Source organism: Zingiber officinale, unplaced genomic scaffold (genome assembly GCF_018446385.1).
Source record: "Zingiber officinale cultivar Zhangliang unplaced genomic scaffold, Zo_v1.1 ctg206, whole genome shotgun sequence".
Taxonomy (NCBI): Eukaryota; Viridiplantae; Streptophyta; class Magnoliopsida; order Zingiberales; family Zingiberaceae; genus Zingiber; species Zingiber officinale.
The window spans coordinates 23,279-35,211 of NW_024589889.1; positions in this window are offsets into that span (position 1 = coordinate 23,279).

Genomic DNA, 11,933 nt, shown 5'->3' on the forward strand with positions numbered 1-11,933 from the left:
TAGATGTAAATATCAAAAATCCCTAGATTATTATTGTGTGACTTTAAATATTATATACAAATAGTTATATACAAGAGGATAGTATTTAAAGTATAATAATCTAATTTATCCGTAATTAGAAATTAAAGTTGAGATCTTTAATTTAAAATTACTAGCGTGGTTCATTACATTCCAAATGAAACAATTTTATCCTATTGTTGACATGAGATTATTGTAATGAAAACACTTTATATAATTTGATTATATAGGACTGGAACATGATTAATTTTAAATCTCTAGTAAATTCTGTGATAAATAGATTATTTATTATTAATCATTCTCATATATGAATTGATCTTAATTCTACGTAATTAATAGACTCTTATTTATAATATTATATTTTTTTACTTATAAAGTGATGACACAAATAAGATAGTGTCAAATAATCTTGATATATTAGAAATATAATAAAATAAATAGCCAGAAATATTAATATACAAGATGGAATACATTTCTTCATAAAGAAATCAGATGACCAGTTCCCTTAAGTGTTTGTTGATTTGAGATTTGAATAATAAGAGTGTGATCAGATCATAAATATATTATTCATTAGAAAATCAATGGGACTTAAGGAAAAAAGATATAATTAAAGAGGTTAACGAAAATTACATAGCTTTGATTATGAACTATTAATGGAGGATCAAGTTATATGTAACGACTATATTAATGAATTATTCCTTACTCTTGAATAATTTGCTATCTATAATTTCAAGAGTGCAATTCCAAACTTATAGTGGAGTAACTTTAGAATTAATGATATTGACATACTAATTAAAGAGTTTAATTTAATCAATATTATTGGAGCTTGAGATTATAGGTTCATAGCTCCCCATGCTATCTCCTAATTACATTGAACACCTATGATAAAAGTATTAGATTCACACATCCTTAATTGGGTGGGTAAGAAATTATAAACGAAAAATATTTTCTTTTATAATTTTATATTTTCTACCGTTCAATCAATTTTTAAAATTAATTGAATTTTATTATTTTGTGATAAAGATCACAAAATTATATCCATTCCACTTAATAAGTTTTGACTTATTAACATTTTCCTTTTCAATGTTTGTTGGATGAACATTTGAACTCAAAGGAAATAATAAAAGCATTATGGAAGAGATTTTATTCCCGTCACCATTCATATTATATATATATATATAGATAGATAGAGAGAGAGAGAGAGAGAGAGAGAGAGAGAGAGAGAGAGAGAGAGAGAGAGAGATGGAATTGTAAAATAAATCCATAATTCATGATAATTATTTTCTTATAATAAAATAAGAAAAAGGAAGGTAAATTGTTGGATATAATTAACATACACATATATGGTACATTTATGAATTATATATAAAATTGTGTAGATATCGTATCTTCTCTTATATCACATGTTCATCACATTATTGTATGGAAGGTGAATATTATTATATATAAAATATATATTAGTGATATGGAAAGATTGGATAGATTATGATTTTAAGAAAATTCTTAATAATCATACCAAGTAAAATATACTTCCTTTCTTCTCAAGAGTTAAAAAAAATAATAAATTGGGAGATTACAATAATAAAATCAATGCTTTTGAGTGATAAGGAAGATCAAATAGTTGAGAGACCCATATGCCCGTTCATTGGTACTAGAGAGTAGGTGTCGAAGAACTACGGTGTCAAGGATTCTGCACTATAGGTTATACTTAAGATCACGAATCTTATCACGGTATGCTCTTTACATACTTGTTATTATTTTCAATATAGAACTGCATGATGGACAATTTTGAAGAAAATTGCTAAAATATTTGATACAACTTAAGCTTTCGCGGTCTATGCGACCAACACTTGGACTTTTGCCAATACTTTCCACATCTATCAAGAGTTCATTCTTCCAAGACTTCCTCATCTACCAAGAACCTCTTGAATTTTTACCAACACTTGTAGAACTTTTTCACATCTGCTAAATTTCCAATTACTTTAACCAACATGGACTTTGCCAACCTACAATTCTTATCAATTTCTATACTTGCATACTTGGCACTTATCAAATCAGATAGCTGAAACTGAAGTTGTAGCAATCTACAACCAAGTACCAACTCGGCTATGCTTAACCCTAACTTGAACCTTTTACCAATAGTTTGTAAAGTACAATGCTTGTCATGAATGCTTAGGGGATGAGTATACCAACAATCTCCTCTTTAAGTCAAGCCTCTTAGGGGGTGTTTGGTAGGGGGTTATCGTTGATAAGTTTGATAGGTTATCAACAAAAAACCTCGTTTGCTTTAAGTAATAAGAGACTCCTAGTAATAAACGGCTCTCGCAACATCAGCAATTTTTGGGAATACAACCCGAAATCATGATACCTTGGAAGCCTAAGGTTTTTCATAATTCCGGAGTTATTAAATTTTTTCCCAAAATTATCCTATGTAACCCTAACATCTCTCCGCAGCCGGCCTCCTTCCATCACTCCCTCTGTCTCCGCAGTTAAATGAGCCCTATTGTTGTCTCATGCTGAAGCCACTCTGCCTCCACTGTCGAATGAGCCCTCGCGCCACCACCTTGATCTCTGCTAGTGCCTTTTCGCCATTGTTCATGTAGGTTAATAATATAACCTTAGATAACTAATATTATTAACAATAACATTCAACCAAACATGCCTAGGATATAATTGCACCAAAAAATTCTTTATCTACAAACTATACTGAATGATATATATATATATATATATATAATATTTTTTATTAATTAATTAGGTTGCCCTTTGATTTTTGTAACTAAGGAAATTTTCCTTGTGTAACTATTCCGTTATCTTTTTTTTTTTTCTCTTCTTAGATTAAAAAAAAAAACAAAAAAGACATCTCTCATTTTAAAAATAAACATTTAAAAGTTGTACAATTTTAAGTTTATCATCAAAAGAGTGCTCCTAAACTCATCTAAACTGCTAAATCATTAACTTGAAAGGGCAGCTTTGCATATAAAAAAAAAAAGAAAAAGAAAAATTGATCAACCCTCAAACAAACATGCCAATGTTGTCTTTTCTCAAACACCACTCATGCATCACATTACCCATAGCCGTTTAGAATCTTTCTTTGTTTTTTTTTTTGGCTTTTGTCATTCCAACCACCACCCAATAAGATTGTCTCAACCTCTCGACAAGTTTAAGTTGCTAATTTACACGGGAGGCATCTTTGCATTGTGAACAATCCATCAAATGTTATTGCAAAAAATGCTTAATCAAAAGGTTTTACAATGAAGAGTTAAGGATTTTAATTCATCAAGAGAACTTTTTAGGGTTATATTTGTCTTATATGCTTTGTCCTCATATAGTCATTCCTTTATTGTAATCCTAGAAGATCCCCTAATCTTGTAGTTTTGAAAAAACAAATGCCAGATGGACTTAAACCTATAAAATCACAAAATAAGTAGCAATTATAAATCATGTTGACTCTCATTATGGTTTTAAATTTTTTGTTTTTGTTTTTTGAGTTCTTTAAGCCTATATATCTATTAGTGCAATCGTGCCCTCAATGGTTAGCTTTGACCATTGTTGTGATGTTTGTGCAATGAGTTTAACTTCGATTGTATGTTTGTGTGTATGTGTTTGAGTTATGTAGAAACTTAGCAAGACACATACAAAGCTCGAGAAGCGTGTAACTCGACAAGGTTGAGTGGTGATGATGACTTAGCATGCTTAAGACAACATGCTCAATGGCTTGGAAATTCAATATGTTGGGTCGATTAATGAAGATAAATGGGAGTGAATGGCTAATTTTTCATTTGATTTGCTCAATTCTATAATTTTATTAACACCCAATAGAAATATAAAACAAACACAAAATATAAACACTTATCATTTTTACATAAACCACTGGTTTCTACTTCATGATCTATGGCTGGTCAATGAGTTACATCTAGAATCCTTCTATACATTCACCAACTCCAAACCTCTTACAATTTGATCTTACAATAAACAAGAAGTTATAATGTTAAATAAAAATAATTTACAACAAGTACAAGATAGAGCTCTTCTTTTGGCTTGCTTTCACTTGTTACTTGTATTTTTTTTATGTCATTTGAATGCTTATAAGAACTACCAAATTCTCCCCTTAAATAGCTCCTTATTCCCAATGTAACCTGCATCTAGTCAACTATCTAGCTCCCATTGAACACTTGAATTCATTGAGCTAGCTATCTGAGTTGTTTGACAATTACAGCCAATTTTTTTTGATCAATGGCTCTCTTCTTGGATTTTCGTTGTTCTAATAGCTAACTATTTTTACTTATCAGGTGACTGATCTTGGCCTCAGTCAATTAATCCACAGACAAAAATATTTAATTCACTACCTACCTAGCTTGAGTTGATTGTCTTGTTAACTCATCCATTAGTTGACACCTTCAGTCGGCTAAATCATCAACTTCAACAACTCCTAAGTTAAATTCTCTTCTAAGTTAAGTTTACCCAAAATTCAAACTACAAGTCACTCAGACTCTTGTCTCACTTATATTTCCCTATCGAGAGGTCACGCCATTGGGATTCCTTTGCCTTGCTAAGACCTAGTCTCTTGGACTTCTTGGGCAAGAAATCGTGTCTCCAAATTCTCATCTGTTTAGTATTAGTTAATTTTCATCTACATTTTCACTACCAAGAGATTGTCTTTAGGACTTCACCAATTATACAATGTCATCCTTGATTCACCAAGATTTTGACATTCCAATAGACCTAGCCTTGGCTTTCAATACAACCTTAGTTTTTGTTTTGATTATTATCATTGTACAAGACTTTTTAAAAGAGGTTTATTTCCTTCAGTAAGGAGAAAAATAGAGAGTTAAGAGGGATGACTCATCTTACAACTTCACAAGTTGTGGAGTAGGAACTTAAGGATTTTAAACTATATTGAATTAATTTATATTAGCTTATGCTTATTGTTTTATATTTTCAATGCTTTTTCTTGATTAACCAACACAAATATTTTAAGTCTTATATTTGCATTGAAAATTCTTTTGAGCTTCAGACCTATTTCTATTCACCCCCTTGCTAGAATCACCACTAATCCTAACAAAAATCTCCTTTTTGGATGTAGGAAAACCCTATACAATAGAAATACTTCTCTACACACGATATACGAACAAAGTATAAGAGTGAAGTTTTACTAAAACTTGTAGAAGAGACTTTCAAATAGTTCTTAGTTACTTTTATCTCAAGTAGATGCAGTAGAAAAGTGGATATAATGTTTGCACATGGATACCAAGAATAAGCACAACTATTGCTTATATAGATGAACCTCACATGGGCATCCAAAAACCACAATTTAGTACACTAAAAACCATCTTCAATTGATTGGAACTCAATTAAAATAGTTGTTGACAACTCAACTGGATCCTTTTTCAATCAACTTAAGTTTACTAAAGAGCACTCTATATCAAGCAGAGATCCTCTAGCCCATAATCCCTGGACCAATTCTGAACTCCTGTCCATTTATTAATGGGGTAGACTATACCCTACCTATTAAATAGGTGGGATTCAACTCACCCCACTAATGAACTTGCAAAGCTTCCCTAATCTAAAAGATCCTGGACTAGAGGATCTGCTCTGCTCTATATTTGAGAAGGGAGTCTTAAGTCGATTAAGTAGTTAAGTCAGCTCATTAATCGGCTAGAATCACTTCCTGTCAATTCGACCTACATTGAGATCGTGACTGTACTTGCTTACCCCTTCATAGGCCTTCTTAAGGCTTCAAGATTGAGCTTGGTCATTGAGTACAACTAGAAATCCTTATTCCTTGGTTAGAGGTTCTCTACAAGGCCATATTAATACAATCACACAATCTCTCACAAATCATTATCTTTAAGACTTTATTGATTTGCCCAAAGACTCCATGTCTTTAGAACTTCTACCCAAAAGTTGTGTTTAGAGGATTTCCATTTGTACCCAAAGGTCACACCTCCAGAAACTTCCTTTGCGTGCTTGCCCCAAATCCTTGCTTTTAGGATTTCCAATATCCAAGGATCAACCTACAAAACTTCCTCTATTTGCCCCCAAGAAACATACTTTTGGAACTTCTAATGCTCAAAGGTTTAGAATTTTCTTTGCCCAAAAGTTGTGCTTTTAGGACTTCATCAATTTGCCTAAAGGCCTCACTTTTGGGACTTTTGGTCCATCAAATGTCTCATACCATCCTTTACTTATATCAACCAAACTCTCTGTGGAGCCTTTCGTGTCTTTACAAATTCAATGCACATGTCAGATAGAAAACAACACACCTAATTTAAATTCTTTGCCACACATCAAAATATTTTGGTTGAACTAGATTGCTTTAGGGTTAATTATTCCAATAATTTGTATTCATCATCTTTCTCACATAACTTGCCAACTCATTGATAAATCATTGTTACTTAGAATCTTGTATCTTGTATAAGCTTTAAGGAGTCTTCTTCTAGACCTTTTTTTTGCAATAATTATTTTTTACTTATCCATTTTTTACAAAAGTTGTAGCTTGCTTTTCTTTTCGCAATTGACTAGATTACTTATGCAATTCTATGTCACAAAAGAATTTATCTAATTTAGCAAGTGATAAATCCTAAGAGCAAATTTTGTATATATCTACTATGGGTAGTAGAAGAGGAACCTTGATGTAATGATAAAATTGTTACCATATGACCTAGTTATAAGTTCAAGTCGCTAAAATAGTCTATTACAATGCATGATAAGATAACATATAATAAACTTAATGTGATCCGATTCTTTTTTAGAATTCCATATCTACGAGAGTTTTGTGCATCAAACTGTACTCTTTTTATTTACCATGGATACCCAAAGTGAAATTCATAGGAAGATTTATGCATACCTCATGTTATCTCGGTCGTCAATGAATTCTTTAATTTTTGTGAAGTCCATTTATAATCTCCTTAAATTGTTCAGAATTATGCTAACAGATTCTCTACCTTTCTTTGGAAGTTCTATAATTGACTCATTAATAAAGCACACTTAGCTATGTTGGAGGTAGGCATACATTCTTTTAACTCGATGAGTTTATACTAGGGTTCTTTCATGCTTGTAAAAGGTACAAACTTAATTGACCTATTGACAACTCACAATATAAGGTGATGGTAGCTTTCACATTGGCTTTTATTTCCTTTTTTAGCTTGAATACCCCATTATTTATAGGGTATGAGATCTCAAATTTATTGATGGGTGGCTCAAATTATTGACCATGTTTAATGGTTAAGGTATAAGGTGTTGTCACATGAGGTATTGGGATCAAAATTCGGCGTGTCTGAGCATGCCTCCCTTCATACCTTGCCATCTGCACTAATGACTAGTAGTCACCCGTATATCTCTTCCGTGTTGGCCTAGGAATGGGTTGATGGGGATGCTAAAAGCGAGTGAATCACCTTTTACCACTTGAATTATATCATTAAAAAATATTGCATTTTAGATTTTTTAAAAATTTGTTGTATTGATAGCCTCTTGCAATGACATCTCCATTGATTTGTTAGATCAGATTTACTAAGAGATCTACATTGATACTAATTGATGTGACAAAAGGAGTGAAACTGACAAAGCTTGAAATCTAACTCAATTTGAATACTTTTGTATAAAAATACAAGGCTCACAACTCCCTTCATCAAAACCCAAAACTTAGCACACTTTTAGATTCTATCTACTGTACCCATTTTGATCCACGTAAGAACTTACTTTTTATTAGCACACTATAAAATTCTCTAAGATAAAATTGGAAATTTCATTGTTAAGATATCACTATAACTAAAAAATATTCTAAATTATCAACTTTATCGTGGTTGGATTAATTACCATTCCAATCTAAGTTGATACATACTATATCCATGAAATTACACTCTTAGGAACCCAATATTTATTGGAACTCCTTGGATACACCATGTACTCACTAGAGATAACATCCTTAGATACTTTTCTAATCATATTTTTAGACTTCTTAGAAGTCTTAGTTATACTAGTTTCATCAAGATCAATACTAGAGATAGTCTTCTTTACAATCTTGACTTGACTCCTATACCTAAGATTTTTTCCGTAGTTATATGAAACCTTATCATAGGATGACACACTATCCTTAGACATTGTTTTGTGACCCAATCTCTTCTTGTCCTTAGATATTTCTTGCCTACCTAGTCATAGTCTTTGTTTCTTCGACCCATTAACCTCATTTGTTATTTCCTAAGGGTCTTTTCAAATTTAATAAATCTGAACCTCAAAACTTAATTTTCCACCTCTAAATTCTTAATTCTTGATTTTTCATATTTGCCTTGGTCATTTCACTTTCTAGGCATATGTCTATTCTTTTTTGGGTTCTTTGTCTATATTACTCCCTTCATTTCTATCCTTAGATAAGATAGTTCTAGTATAATATGATTTAAAAATTATCTTTAGATTTATTATACTTTCTCTTTTTATGATAATAAGCACTAAATTCATAAAACTTACTTCTAGCATATTTCTTCCCTTAATTTTGAGCTTCCTCCCTTGTCTTTACTTGGATGTCTCCCTCTTGGACATTGATTCCAATAGTGTCTTCATCGGTTGAATGAGAAGTACATTATATGCTCCTTACCCTTCTATACTAAGGGTTTGACTTCCTTTTGCCTTTGATGTCACTAGAACTTTCTTCTTTGTCAATTTTTGATGCTTGCTTTTATCGCACTATTTTTTCTACATTCAAAAGTAAATAATATGAGCTTTATTTTAATAATTAAAATTATTATACCTTGATGAGTTAGACTCTCTATGCTTGTCGAGGTGACATTAGCCTTCCTATTGACTTTGGATGTTGCCGGTTCCTTTGGTTTCAGTATTAATTGTTTATCTTTCCCCTCAGTTCTTGAGGTAGATGTTTCTTCATCTTCCTCCATCTTGGATGTCGAGCATCTATCAACCTCCAAGTCCACTTGTTTTAGGGTCAACGAATCTCTTTCCTTGAGCTCGTCTTTACTTTGCATTTAGATGGATCTTCATTTCTCTATATATCCATTTGGAAGAAGATCTATGTTCTTGCCTTCCATTGAGCAAAGCCTTCTAATCTGAAAGGCAGTGGAAATCAAATGGCATAGCCAAATTCATCTCCGACCTCCATTGTGAAATCACAGCTTCCTCTAGCATGAGTTGTTGCGATAGTCAGTCTGATGAATAACGACTTTGCTCTGATACTATTTGCTAGGCATCAAAGGGCTCAAAATCACACCTTCTTCCTCTAACACTATGCTCCATCAGTTGAGAGTTTTTCAGAGTTGTCTGGTTCTGATACCACTTGTTAGGATAGGTGACGTCACTAAAGGGTGTGAATACTGATTCTCTTTGATTCGATCAATTGTTTGTGTGCTTGTCTATAAAAGATTAATACACATCAAAAATAAATACAAGAAGTAAAAAATAAGTATAAGAACACAAGGTTTTATATTGTTCGAAACCTTTGGTTCATACTCCATGACCTACCATTATAGAAATAACACTACTATCTTTCTCATTATCATATACTTTAATTCAGAGGAGGATACGTCTCTTAAATTTATATTCTTTACAAGCAACAAAAACAAAGATATAATAAAGAATATAAACAATACAAATGAAACATTTACAAAAATGAATCTCACTTTGATTGCTTTGTTATTGGTTTATATTGCCTTTTGAAGGTCTAAACATGCAACAACACTCCGCTATATCCCTAAGAACTGGCATTGAAGATGTCTATGAAACCTTCCTTTATAACATTTAGGTCAAGGTTTATGCCCTCCTAATAGTCAATTGATAGTGCACATTAGTTGATTAATCCATTGAATTTGATTGTTTTATCTACATAACGACTCTTTCTAACTCAACTTTGACCATATCAATCAATTGCTCATTACTAACAATTGGCTGCTACCTAAACAGTTGAGTACTGTAATCAATTTTTATATTTGCTTGAATAATGATAGTAGTCAACTGCTCTACTCTATTAATCAACTAATGATAATCAATCAAGTTGATCAGTCAAGTTTTAGACAATCTATTTCCTCCAACAGTGTTATTAGTTGATTGCTCATACCCAACAATCGACTAATATATAATAAACCCTCCTTAAATCCCCTCAAACCTCAAACTTAACGACTTTAGAGGTCATCAGTCAATTGCTAGTCCCTAGTAATCGACTGATTCCTCTATTCGAGTCTTCCCAAAGCTAGGTTCTCACAGTGCCTAGTATCCAACCTACTAGGACTTCTCTCGCTTCAAATATGTTCATCTTTGATCTACCAAAACTTCATCTGTCTGACATCCGATCAATCTTAATCTACCAGGACTTCCCTTCTTGTGCCAAGTATCTCATCAATCTTGACCTGTCAGGATTCCATCATTGCCAAATATTTGATCCTCCTTAGACATGTTTGAACTTTTCATCTCATGTTAAGTAATTCAGTTAACTTTAACCTATCGATACTTTACCAATGTCAACCATCTAGTCCTCTTTGACTTGTTTGCACTTCTCATCTCATGCCTAACATCTGGTCCTCCACAACCTATTAAAGATTCCATCCATGAGCCAAGTGTCTAATTTTTCATAATACACTTGGACTTCACCTATCTCATGTTAAGTGTTTGGTCTTCCATAACTTACTTAGACTTCACCCTTGCCAACTCTCTACTAGAATTCGGACCACCAAGTGTCTGATCAACGGTGACCTATTTAAACTTCTCCGCTTGTCAACTCCTTGTTAGACTTCCAACCATCAAATATCTGATTAACCGTGATTGAGTTAGATTTCTCCATTATTAAGTATCTGATTAACTTTGAGTTATTTGACCTTTTGTTCAATCAATACTATTTTTTTATCGAACCAGGTAACACCAAACTTGGGGCCAACACGACCCTATGAAAATTTTCACCAACCACTAGGATAAATCGGGAAGTGCTCGCGACGGACAATTTAGAAGCCCAACATTCCGTGGTTGCGTGCCCCATTTGGGAAAAAACTCTTGTCAATGCCTCGTAACCGAGAATCGAACCGTGAATGCTTATGTGACAACTTGACGGCCTTCCACTGCACCATAGCCTCGGGCTGACGGACAGTCCAAAAGGGCAACATCCCGTGGTTGCGTGCCTTATTTAGAAGAAAAATTCCTGCCAATGGTCCGTAGTCGGGGATCCAACCGCAGATGTCTATATGATAACTTGACGTTCTTCCACTACATCATAGCCCCGTGGCTCAATCAATGAATTTATTGATAAATATTAAAATTCAACTTGAATGAATTCAAACTTGATCGACATTACTAGAGGTTAATTGCTCCAATAATTTATAGATAATTCTTTTATTTATTTAGTTAACATTAGGATGACTGATATGATCTCATGAAAGTTTTCTATCGGTTGTCAGTATAAATAAACAAATACTCACAGTGAACGATTCATCTATCCATTCTTTTTAGGTCAATCGTTTATTAAAAAAAATTTATTTATTAATTTGTCAAATTAAGATTCATCATTAGATGTTTGAAAAATAAAGGAGATGTGGCACCATTTGTCCTAGGATAATTTAGCGATAATTCATGTGACAAAAGACGATTCGCTCGACCCCCTAATGTTCTATCAACCCGTCCTCAAATCAATATGAAGGAGGTAAATAATAGATGACTATTAATCATTAATGTATAAAGAATATATGCTTGGACATGTCGAATTTTGACCCCCAAAATTTCATATAATAATATCTCACGCCTACAATTTATTGATAATTTACATGGTAAAACATGATTTGCTCAGCGCCCCGTCAATTTATTGATAATTCATAATCTTTATTCAGCGTTGCGTTTTAAAAATTTTAGTAGCAAATTAGAAGTCGCAGTGCGACCCCTGACCCGTGACGTTATCACCCGATCCAACCTTGGCTTTCCGCGGTTCG